Below are 13,930 nucleotides of genomic sequence, written 5' to 3'. Positions count from 1 at the left end.
CTATATTCCTTGATGCTAAGTTAGAGATATAAATCATATACACTGCACTCAACCAGACAACCACGATGATTAGTTGTTTTCTTGCTTTAACACTGTATATTTTTTGTTTAATTACTAATTCCTCCAGGCACATGAGTCTTAATTTACTAGCGGACTGAACGATGAAGCTTCACCGTCCACTGGCAGGTCAAGTCCTCCAACAAGCCTGTGCTATAAAATTATATCAGAAATGACAAGGGACCAACTCAACTAAAAGCTTAAGCTGATGGTTGAGGCCCCAGGAATAGATTTATACTCTATCACGCCCCCTCACGCAAGAGCCCTTTGGGCTTGAAGTGTGGATGCAGCACAGGTCTCCCTCTTACCTGGCGCTAAATATTCCACTTAGCAATGAGGTGGTGATGAGATTCGAACTCGTGACCTTTATGTCACACTGGCTCTTAATACCATGTCAAGGGACCAACTCAACTAAAAGCTTAAGCTGATGGTTGAGGCCCCAGGAATAGATTTATACTCTATCAAGAAATTTAATTTATCTAACATTCTTATTACAATCAAATGAAACCTAATCATATCACACTAAATTAAAGTTTTAGACCAGACTAAACAATGTGTTTCTTAAATAACTTGCGACCTCCAAAAAGACCAAACTAGATTAGATCATGCAATAAAGATTCAGATTAGAAACACTAAATCACATAGTATTATTAATTAAGTAATTTACTCCAAAAATAACTTATTTCGGGTGAAGATAATATCTAAGCTAATCACATAGTTTTTTTGATTCATATGAGCCACGAAGGCGGTACAAAGTACAAAGAAGGGGAAGTGAAATTTGAACCTGTGACCTATCGTTCACAACATCTCAATCTTAACCACTGGGCCAAGACATCCTTGGTTATCACATAGTAGTATTATTGTTTGCAAACAAAAAAGTTTGTCATTGTGGTCTTTCTTCTCCTTAGCCAAAACAAAGACAATATTAAAATAGGATAAAGTGTTAATGGATCCTAAACAGATCTTCACAAATTATTTGTTAGTGCATAATAAATTATTGTGAGATGGGATAACTTTTAGAGCCAATTAACTATTTAAAATAACTTATTTCGGGTGAAAATAATATCTAATAAGGACTTAAAATTTGGTCTTTTCTATCATCCTGGATATAATGTTTAAAGCTTTATCGTGAAGGACCTATATATTAGATGAAAGTTATAACACCACTTAAAAAATGGAACAAAAGTCATTTTTTCCCCCAAGAAGCAAGGCTAAAAAATTCATCTAGTTAAAATATAACGGAGGGGAAGAATATAATGGAGGGAATGAACCTACAAAACTTCGCCTTACCCCATCAAAATTCCCATGAATCCAATCTCTTGGGTTCTAATAAAAAATTAATCTTTTTATAAGTTTTCATCTTTTTGTTACTCTTTATTATTGATAGGGTTTATAATTCTAATTTATATAATGATCCATTTTAGCTTAAGTGACTCATTTTAATTTATAAAGTAGCCTATTTTTGATTTTAAAAGTGAATCATTTTGACTAAAAGTGACCTATTTTGGTTAAAAGTGAAAGGATTTAGCAGAAAATTTATTGTGCATCCAGTGTACACAAGCTAATTGTAAAAAATTAATTCTACTATCTTTTCTTTTTTTTTGTTGCAAATTTGGTACATATTGAGCTAAATATATCACTTGATAATTAATATTGATTACATTTGAATATACATACCGTTAAAGTTTGTCAAATTTGACCAAATAAAAATATGTTGCAATTAAAAATAAACAGAGAAATTATAATATAATTTAATAGAACGAAGTTCACAATACATTTCAGGTGTGTAGAAGTCAAATGATTTTGATTTATGTACATTTTCACAATTTTTCTTAACTTATTACATTTCATTTGAACTTCTTTTTTTTTTTTTTCTAAAGTAAGTCAAATTAAATTGAACTACGCTACCTTTTTGTTTACGTAAAATACCTTGTACACTATTTGCAAGAAATCGTAGTCATGAGAGCAAATTTTCTTTGATAAGCCTCTATTTTTCGGATATCCCTTGGCCCTAATATTTTCCGCAGCAAGCGTGATACACATTTTCCTCTAGGCTACAACTTCTGATAGGTTCTTTATAGTATAACTCTCGCAAGACATTGCATTCATCAATATATAAGAAAGCGAGGTATATCTGTTAGTATATTTCTCTGCTTTTTATCGTGCAAATTAATTAATGCGATCGTCAATCTAGACTTAATCACTAATTAATAATGATAGAGTGCATATAAATATTATCACATTAGTAATAATCAAAACATTCTACTAAAAGATCTAGGATATCTATCTATACAACTCCACTATTTCCGAATATTCTTCCTACTTTGACAAATATTCTCTCACATAAAACTTGCAAATAGGAACAACAAAAGAAAACGGAGAGAGTAATATATTAAAAGGCGTTCCTAAACAAAGAAAAGTGTAACTTGGCACTCTCCATTAGGATTTTTTAATCGATGTAATTCACATATAATAAAAAAAATTAGAAAATGCTTTGTATAAGATTTGATCCTACGACTTCAACCTCATATATTAAAGTTTTAACCACTAAACCAAGTCATATATAATGTTATAATTCTAAATTAAAATATTCATAAATGAACATGTTATTACATGGGGTCATAGCACGAGCCTAAAAACTAATTTGTAAATTTTATTACTGTCAACCACTTGGGTATATAAATATAAGTATATATAATGCTTAATTAGCTAGATTCTTCATAAAAAACATTATTAAGCTAAGAATCACTTTCCATGTTAAAAAATATCAAGGTTGTCAACTAAGAAGAAAAGTACAGTTTATTCATACCTGCTATGTGATATTCCCTTTGTATATACTTCCTTCGTTCCATAATAAGTGAAACTTAAGAATTGAGCACAAGATTTAATAAACATCACTTTCAAAAGCCAAAAATCCATATGTACCCTTTACATTATCAGAAGGAAGAGAGAGAGAAAAGCAAACCAAACAAGTTTGTGATAGATATTCTCTCATTTTGCACTTTCTTTTTTTCCATTTAAGGCATGTTTCACATATTTTGAAGTGTTTCACTCTCTTTTAAATGAAACTTTTGCTTTTTCACGCAACCCAATACACTTCTTTAATCATTAATATCTTTAGTTGTGCACACGTAAAAAAACATAAAAGAAGTTATAGTTTGATAGTATGCATCGAGATGAATCTAACAAGAACCCACTTGACTATGTTTTTCTTTATATAATGGCAATAAATTGGACTCAAAATTGATTAATGAATAGTGCCATACATTTCACTTAATGTTTCATTTAAAATGGAACGGAGGAAGTATATTTTTCCTACATTGATTTGCGCATTTGTCAATATACTTCTTTAATCTTAAATAAAGTATCTTTTATTACATATTAGTAAAAATACAAAGGGAGTACATCTTTAGCTGATAGTACACTGTGAACTAATGTAAATATGAATTAACAATGATTTACATATGAAGCTATTGATAAGAATGAGCAAAGGTGTAACATAGTTATAATTAACACATATAGGGTTTCTTTAAGACATTACAACCCGTTTGGCTAATGGCTATAAATAGTGATAATGGTAATAAAAGTTAGTTGTAAATTTGTACAGAAGTTCTCATGTGAATTACCATGGAATGAAACTTTATCACAAAACATGGATTTCCCTTTATAAATTTTCATTATCACCCAATACCACCTTCTCAAGTGGTAATGGATAGTAATGAGATTTTAGGAAGAAAACTGATATCTTAAGATGGAGTAGCATTACCATAGGTAATGATATTGAAATTCTAGTACAAATTTACACTATCATTCATTACCATTCCACATTTTATGACCTCTTATCAAACGGGCCGATAAGGTTTGTTTCTCCTAACAATTTTTTTCTTATTTTTTTGACACTTGTGAAAAGAGAAGTGTAACTAATTTTCAGGAATGTAGAGATATGTAATTAACAATGGTTAAGTAAAAATTAAGGATGTTTTGATCTAGTGGTTAAGGTTGAGGTGATGTGAACGATAAATCACGGATTCAAATTTTCTTCTCTTTCTTTGTAGTTTGTACTTTATACTGTTTTTGTGTCTCGTATGGATAAAAGAACCATGTCGAGGTAAAAAGATATGTAAGCAAGACGAGGGAGTCACCACTTACCATTTAAAAAAATAGGAGGGTCATATAATGGGAAGTGGCGCATGGGAAATTCAATAGCCAACTGGAAAAACGTGGGGCTTACCATTTACAGCTGCCTCGTGGTTCTTTTTTGGAAAACTTGCCAATTTGATGGCTTAGAGAGTTGATCGAATGCCCGAGACGCACACGCATCTAATTTACCATCCTCCGCGTAGTAATAAACTAATAAGTTCCTTATGAGATCATTATACCTAATTAAGTACATAATAATTATTTTGCTTGAAACAAAAATATACTAATAAATTGTTATTAGTAGCTACTAGTTAGTATTATTGTATTTAACTTATTAATGAAATATAAAAATGACAAATAATTATATATCACTAGTATTAAGAGGATTTAAGTGTAAGGGGTAAAAGCCAAATAAATTGTCTTAAAAGTGGAGGATATGTTGGTATGTGTAATTAAGAAAGTATGAAATAAAATTCATATGTGAAGAGGATACTTTCTCAATCTTCAAAAGGTCTATTAATTCATGGATTAGAACTCATGGTATTATTGATCAATCATTTTGTTTACAATTTTTTATTATTTAATGTAGTTATATATTTGGAATATGTGAATATGAACTTATACATATTGTAATTAATTTATAGACGTAACTAATTGTTTATAAGTTGCTATTATTATTGTCTTTATTTTGCAGTTGGAAAGAATTTTAGAAGTTTTTTGTATCTAAACATATTTCATGAATAAGCTAACAATTTTATAATTTGTTATCTTTTCATTTCATTGCGGCATTACCTCCTCTTTCTAAAATTCTTCTTGTGCTGAATAACTCAACTATTAAGCTAGATTCAAATGAGTATAGACTAAATTAATATAAAAATCACTTAGTGTGATTCCAATATTACCAATCTTCTCATAACAAGTTTGTATTACATCTAGCACATCATTGTTGAAACATTTGCACATCACATTGTAATGATAGATTATTAAGAGTAAAGATAAGTATTCAATCAAAATTGTTTTAAAGTCTGACTCGATTCGAATAAAATTGAAACTAAAGAAAGGAAAATCCGGTCCAAATCCTATAGTATATGGAGCTTAGGTAAGATTTGTCGAAATCGAATGCTATTCACACCTCATTAATTGGTGTACTTATTACAATAGGATAATTGCATTTGCATTATTAATAAATAATCAAGTAAATATAGTATAAGTAGTTAGTTTAAGAAGCTCTATTTTGCACTCTTAATTGACATTATAAAACCGAATCTTAATCAAGTTCGACTTAATTGGAAAGATGCTGATTCAAATCTGGTAAACAAGAATTTAATCTAATTCAATAAAGAATGACTCCATAGAGAGTTAGACAATATAAATTTTACAAAATTTGATATAATCCAACCTGTTGTCATTACATCGGGGTGTACAGTGAACATGGTACACCCAAGATTTTTTTTTTTTGCTTAATTTTCATTTGAAATAGTAATCCAAATGAGCAAAATGTACTGAATAAAAGAGTTTAAAATGAGCAAAAAATAGTATTGGAAGTGACATGTACGTACAAGATACAAGGATAGGAGTTAGCTCAAGTGGGTAGAGCGCTCCCCCTTGGCCCCTAAGGTCAGGGGTTCGATCCTTCGCATGCTATGCATGCCTTCCCAGCCAATGTGTTGGTGTTTCCTACAGGCTAGTAGCCGTGTAAGGATCAGCTCTTGTGCTAACTTAATTTCCTAATAATAATAATAAAAAATGTACGTACAAAATACGCACATTTGGATGTATAATGAATTAACTTCATTGTCATTGATAATTACGATGATTACTTTGAACTTAAACAAAAAATAAAAGTCAAAAAAATCCTTCAATTTTTTTTAAAAAAAGTAATGATTTTGGATCATGCAAACAATTTCCTCGATTTCATGAATTATTATTATTATATATGATATGGTATTAGAGGAGAAAAAAAAAGGAGGCCACTAAAAAAAATACTAAAGGCGACTCAGAAGCATCACCAAAGGCCAAGTGACTCCTTTTGAAAGGCTCTCGCCTCGTCTCGCCTCGCCTCTTCCATTTGGCCGTCCCCAGTTGCTGCCTTTGATTCGTTAGTATAACAACACTTCCCCATTCTCCCCTACTTCCCTTCCTTTGTTTTTCTTGTCAGACAAAAAAAACTTCTGTCAAACTTTAATTGAATAACATCCATAGACTTGGGGACGCCTTTTCGTGTCGTTTTCATCCCATCATATATGATTATATGGTTGTGCTCTATTTAAATTCACTCCTACAAATATTCTTCTAATCTAAAACTTGATATGTTAGTAGTCCTTTTCTTTAATAACGAGCCAAAAGAATTAGAAAATCTATATCTTACTCGAATTCGATGATTTAGTTTATCTTAATATTTTTCGCGATACAAAATACACGAGTAGAAAAACGTTGATTTTCGTAACACAACAGGTAAAATTACGCAGAAGTGTAGGAGTCTATCATTTGCGTCGTACATTCATGGACTAGGTAGATAATATATTATGATCTACTAAATTTGAATACAATATTTTGTTTATATACCATTACAATATTTATGTTTTCTTGGTAAAAATAAAGATCCATTTTGCTTCATATATATGATATTCAAAATTTATATCCCACCTAAGATAAAGCAAGATTTCAATTTTCTTAGGTCATTATAAAACTTACACCTTTTGTCACATTCACATGCAAGTATGCAACTCTATATATGGACTATGTCGCTTATTGGATAGAGAATAAATGCAACTATGTAAGGAATCTATTTGTCCAATTCACTATAAATCCCTTGAGCTTGCATACAAGTCATACTTATTTTAGTTAAAAGTACTCCATTTCATAAGATAGCTTTATAGAATCATTTTTAATCAAATATTTTTTTGGACCAAATAATTTATTCTTTAATTATTATAAATTAATAAAAAATGATATATATAGCCTTTAGGGCTACATATAAGAAGGTAAAAATGGAAATAAAAAGTTGAATCAAGCATTTATTACCTCAAATGATGTGTAATTTTGTCTTGAATTTTTAAATTGTTTCTATTTTAAGAAATACGTTTAATACTTATCCATAGCCCTAAAGGCTACATATAACATTACCCTAAATTAATGTATAATAAGAACTACTTTATCTTAAAAAAATTTAAATGAATTACTTAACTTCATTTTAGAGGTATATATATAAATAAGGAAAATGTTTATATATAACCATAAAGGCCTACATATAAAAAAGTTAAAAATGAAAATATTAAGCAATAAATAAGCAATAATTATATTGAATGATGTGTGATTGTATCATTAATTTTTCAAATAATACTATTTTGAAAAACGTAATTAATTCTTACATGTAACCCTAAAGGCTACATATAATTTTCTTATAAATAAACTTTATTACAAAACAAATTGGAAAAAAAGCCCACTTATATTATGAATCATATAAGCTGGTCCAACCTTCACCTAATACTCTTTAATTTTTATATCTTTTAAAAATTGTATCTTATCCTAATAAAGTAATAAAAAAAAAAGAAGGCACAACTTTTCCAAAGATATTGGGCACTTTCATAGGAAAGAAGAAGAAAAATAGTAGTTATATATCACTTCCTTTTCTTGCACATTGTGACACTACATTCCTAAAGTTAGAAAATAAGACTACAAAATCAAATTGGCTTTCAGATATTCGAATGGCTCTCAAGTCTCAAGCCATTCCTACCCCATTTCCTTATTTTGTGTTTTTGTAGGGTGTAGCCTTAGGACTCCTATGGCCGTAAAGAACAACTCCATTAGCATGAAAGTCATGTCATTCAAAAGATAAAATTGTAGTAAGTGGCACCAATCATATTCATGTTTCTAGTTTTTGTTGTTGGCACTTGGCCAGGTATATATGTGATGCTTCCTCATAGGGCCAAAGCTAGCTAGGTAACTACTAAAATGGAAATTTACAATAAAATTTTAGGAAATTTCTCCAAGTGGTGGTGGAAATTTAAGCTACGCCAACTTTTTATGTAATACGAAATTGCAAATGTTTCGTTTTTTTAGCTAAACTGAACTAATTAAATTATAATTAACGTAATTGAATTGAAATTAACTGAATTGAATGAAACCGAGATTAACTAAATTGAACTGTATTTTCAAAAAAAAAAAAAAAAAAAAACAGGGTCGAAGTTCCCTATCTTTGATTATTATTCATTTCTTAATATTTTTATTGAATGTTCAAGCAAAGAATACCTTGGTTATGTATGCCAAAATAGTTAGAGCCATACTGTTTTTTTATTCATATGGTTAAGGGATGCAGGAGGTGAACTAAGAGGCAGAACGCCCTCGCTCTTTCGGGCAGGGGAGGCGGGGGGGCCTTGGTTATATATGCCAAAATAGTTAGAGCCTCAGAAGAAATACAAGTAAATGGACAAGAATTATACATGGAGAGGATGGAATTATAGGAGTATGATTAAATTTTTCACATTAAGTCAAAAAAGCTTTGTTTGTATGTCTATATCATACCAGGTTGGAAATTTTGAAGAAAAAAAAAGGCACAATTGAATAAATACGTTTTTATTGTCTTAAACATTTTATGGCTTATTCAATTCACCTAACTTCATTGAATTGACATGTTTTCATTGATTAAAAGTTATATTTGTTGATCAAACTTGGTTAATACCGGTTTTTCTTCAGTTTTATTGGTCTATGTTGAATATGTAAAACTAACTTTTGCCAATTAAATATGATTGTTGTTGATTTAAATAAATTATTACTAATTTAAACTAATATCTACTAAATTTTACTTTTTGGAAGTGGTAATGAATAGGTTCCTAGTCAAGAAATATGTTATGCTGACTCAAATAATGTGTTCAACATAAAATAATGAATTGCAATATGCCATGGATTTGCTTGTAAATTTATAAAAATGAACTCATTTTCAACGTCCATTGATTATACTCCCTTTGTAAAAAGAAAATCTTGGTCACCTAATAATATGATGGGTTTTTTTCTCTTTTATTGACATTGCAGCTTATTATCATGCTTAAAGGTAATCTTGAGTGTTAAGAATTTCGAAAGAAACGGCTCTAGGATTTGGCATGAATATGAAGTTGCAAATTACACACAAACTCAGTATCAATCAACCTTACGTTATTCACGAGGAAAACTCTTGGCTAATAATTATAAACGGCTACTTATATGTCACAAAATTACTTGTCTATCAAGGATGTCTTGGTCTAGTAGTTAAGATTAAGGTGTTGTGAACGATAGATTACAAGTTCGTAACTCATATGGATATATAAAAAAAAAATTACTTGTGTAATCTTCTCTTTGTTTGACTACCACGGTACCACCAAAAAGGCTCTCTTATAATTTAGGGCAGGTGGGTCCAAGTAAAAATACAGTAAAAATGATTATTGTGATATAAGTGCATGTAGGCTGTAGCTCAGTTATGGAAGGCCTTTGTCAGTTGTCACCGAAGAAGAAGGGGATCACTATCTCTCAGACTCAAATGCTTCAGCTATCTCACTCAAAGACATTACCATTAAAAAAACCGAAACGAAAAACCATACCGAAATATCGATCAAAACGAATGGAAATCGTACCGATAAAAAATGTTTTAACGGTATGGTTACTGAATCGATAAATTTAACGGTCAAACGATACAACTACGATTATGATATTTGAGTGAACGATTAACCGAGATGCCAAAATATATTTTTTTCCTCATTTAATTATTACGAAATACTTTCAAACAATTATATTAATTCTAATATTTGTTACTAATTGTTACAATAATTAGAGTAAGTATGTGATTATTTGGAAACTATAGTACTAGTATAAACACAATAATTAGGAAATGCAGTGAATTATTAGTGTAAATTATGTTTTTCAATATATATTGTTACTTTATAATCATTTTATATTAGAGTATATATATTTTAAAATATATGCACAAAAAATAAAACATAATATGTACGCTAAAAAACATAATAGTATATCTTAAATAACGGTTAATGGTTAACTGAAAAACCGTATCGAAAAACGGTTAACTGCTTAGCAGTAACCGGTCTAAATGGTTACAGTTCGCAAAAAGAGCGAACCGAAACTTTTGGTTACCGAACCGAAATGTTGTTTCGGGATAGTTAATCACCCATGAACACCCCTAGCTGTTAGGCCCTGTTTTTTTAGACTTATTTTCAATTCAGTTCAGTTAATTTCAGTTTAGTTCAATTTCTCTCTACAATTCAGTCTCTCGCTCAATTTAGTTCTTTCAATTTTTCTCACACCAAAAGAACAAGACCTTAATTTCTTACCATTAAGGAATTTTTTTCTAGTATTTTACTTAGTTTTTTTTTTGTGAGTTGTGACTTGTGACCATTATATCTTAACTCACATTTGTTTATTGTTTCTTTTTAATATAGTACGTTCTCACTTCTCATCACTATCTCTATCACACTTAATTTTTTTCCTTTCGTTCTAAGTAAAAATAAAATAGTCACTGTATTCAATTATATATACTTTTTTCTCTTGTCTAAATGTAATATTTTAATTTAGATAAATAGTTGTATGATAGAATTAAATATACTTATATCTATACTAAATTACTAATCATATTTATGTTGAAATTGTCAATTGACAATTAGGTAGAAACAAAAGGACAAATATAGATGAATACTATAATTAGGTTCTGTGCTTACAAGTACATGTTTATAGATAGGAAAAATGTAACCAGTCAAAACAGCATATACACCTTTTTCAAAGATTCCAACTTAATCATAAAGATGCAGATCAGATTTAAAATTTTAGCACAAATGAAAAGGCACAAATGCTCCACATTAAGTTAATTTGCACTATGCAAGTGAAAAATGGCGCATTAAATAAAGTGTGCATTATTTTTCATCAAATGCATAGCCAGACTTAGGTTGTACAAATTGAAAATCGAATGCTAATGCTTTGAAGATTTAGAGCAACCTCGATAGTTGCCTTCTTTGTAGGTTATGAGAAGAGATAGTATAAAAGTAATATTAGGAGAAAGAAAAAAATTGGCCAAAAATTGATGCCCGGCTCTTCATAATGTACCAAGAAGAAAAGGAGCAAAGAAGGAAGGAGAGAGAATATATGATGAGCTAGGTGGAAGAGTGAGGAAGTGATAAAATAATTAATGACCATAAACTATAGGGCAACCATTGGTTGTGCTCTAATAAGATAGGTTCGGTGTAAGTTTTTTTAAGGCAACCATTGGTTGTGCTCTAATAAGATAGGTTCGGTGTAAGTTTTTTTAAGATAGGTTCGGTGTAAGTTTTTTAAGAAGGAAAAAACAGATATAATATCCTCTTTCTGAGAGGTCTTATGGAGGAGAATAAGAAAGAGGATCTTCCTTACTGTATAATTTGCTTTGATTTGCTTGAATTTGTCCACTTAAGAACACAATGCCAATGATAGTAACCAACTTACCTAGCTAGTTGGAATATTTAAATTCAGGATGTTTGGTTCTGGCATCAACTCATTATATAGTACTCTCCCATGATTGAGCTGAAAAATAAAAGTTGGTTGTGGTCCTAAATCCATCCTTATACTTATTTGATTATTCACTTAAAAACTATTTCTTCATCTTCATTTTATTTATATGAAACCAACTGTACTGTTCATCTTAATTAATTTCCTATATGAGGAGAATTCTAGCATGAAACGCGGTTTCACCTCATGATCAATAAAATTTGTTTTTTATGGTTAAATATTGTCCCGTAATCTCCAAAATAATTACTTCCTCCATTCCAAAAGAAATTGTTTACATTTGCACTCTTGACACTATTTATAAGTAAAAAAAATATTCTAAATTATTTCCATAATATAAGAAAAAACATATATAGTTATGTGAAATTTTGTTTGATTCGTTTCAATAAATCCATTACAAAAATCAAACTTTTATAATTTTTACTTATATGTAATAAACATACTCAATTTGAAAATTTATTATTTGTTTAGTCCTGTTATACTTATACTCATGCTTTAGGTAATTTTTTCTGGTAATTAAAAAGTAGTATTATATGGCAATTTATAGATAATGAATATTTAGATATTATAATAATTTTATGGGCTAATATCAATAATTAGCAAAACTTCCCCAACCTTTTTAAGACAACCCTGTCTATATTAATACAAATTTGGACATCTACACTATTTACACACCTTTCTTTGACCATCTATCATGATTCATATATAAGGATAAATACAATCATATGAGATCTTGTTAGATTTGTCTCGATAGATATATACTTTTAAAATAGCCTTTTCAATAATTTTTACTTATATATAATTGGAGATTAATGTATAAAGTTGTGCGTTAGAAAGCTGAAACATTACATGTTACAAATAATATAAAATAGAAGAAGTATATGCAACCGTAAGAGCTAATCAGCTCGTAATATTGTCATAGTAACCAACTAGTTTTTTATGCACACTATGCGTGGAACAATATTTTGGCCATAATTATTCCTGGTCAGTTTAAAACAAATTAAAAATGAAAGTTCTTAGTGCTTTATATATACTTTAAATATGTTATAGTTTAGTCGTAAAATATTAGGCTAGTACATAAAACTTACTATTTATCAATGCCCTATTATATACATCTTTTGTCGGCAATAAACAAAACTACAGCAACAAATTTCTATGCAATAGTAGTTATTTAATCCTAAAATTTGGATGTCACTGAGAAATGAACAAATGGGGAGTTCACATGCTTTTTCGAGGCAACACAAATGTGCCAAACACCCACACAATGTTACAAGTCACATCGACTTTCTAGGAATGTTTCAGGAGAAAATATGACCAGGCCCTGAAGAGTCCAAAAATATCCCAAAAACATCTAAAGTTGAAGGTTATAATAAACGCTTTTGTACTTTCTCGTGGTCCAAAATTCGGACGGCACGGGGTGCCTTCTATGGAATTGGGATGTCATTGGAAATGAGTTGAGTAGCTTGGAATGAATATATGGATGCATTTACGTTCATTTTGAGGAAATTTTGGGTCTCACTAGAAATGAACAAATGCGGTGTTCAAAGGCTTTTTCGAGGCAATGCAAATGGTGTGAAATACCCGTGCAACGTTACAAGTCACGTCGGCTTTCCGAGAAACATTTTAAAAAAATATGACCATGCCCGGAGATATCGTCCAAAAATATCCCAAAAACAGCCAAAATATTGAAGGTTATAATACACGCTTTTCGGACTTTCCCGCCGTGGCCAGAGCTTCGAACGCCACGGGATGCCTCCTAAGGACCTCGAAGGTCATTGGAAAGGAGCCATGTGGCTTGGAATGATTATGTGGATGCTTTTAGGTTCATTTTGAGACAATTTTGGGTTTCACGAGGAATGAACAAATGGGGTGTTCATAGGCTTTTCGAGACAAAACAAATGGTGTCAAGCATCCGTGCAGCATTACAAGTCACGCTAGCTTTCCTAGGAACGTTTTGAGAGAAAATATAGCGAGGCCAGAATAAGTCCAAACATGTCCCAAAAACAGCCAAAATTGAAGGTTATAATACACGCTTTCGGATTTTTCTCGGGCCCGAGCCATGGACGCTACGGAATGCCTCCTACGGACATGGGAGGTCATTGGGAATGAGTCATGTAGCTTATAACGAATATATGGATGCTTTTACGTTCATCTAAAGGCAATTTTGGGTTTCACGAGAAATGAACAAATGGGGTGTTCAAAGGCTTTTCAAGGT

Source organism: Beta vulgaris, chromosome 1, assembly GCF_026745355.1.
Source record: "Beta vulgaris subsp. vulgaris cultivar EL10 chromosome 1, EL10.2, whole genome shotgun sequence".
Classification (NCBI taxonomy): Eukaryota; Viridiplantae; Streptophyta; class Magnoliopsida; order Caryophyllales; family Amaranthaceae; genus Beta; species Beta vulgaris.
This window is presented reverse-complemented; position numbering follows the sequence as displayed.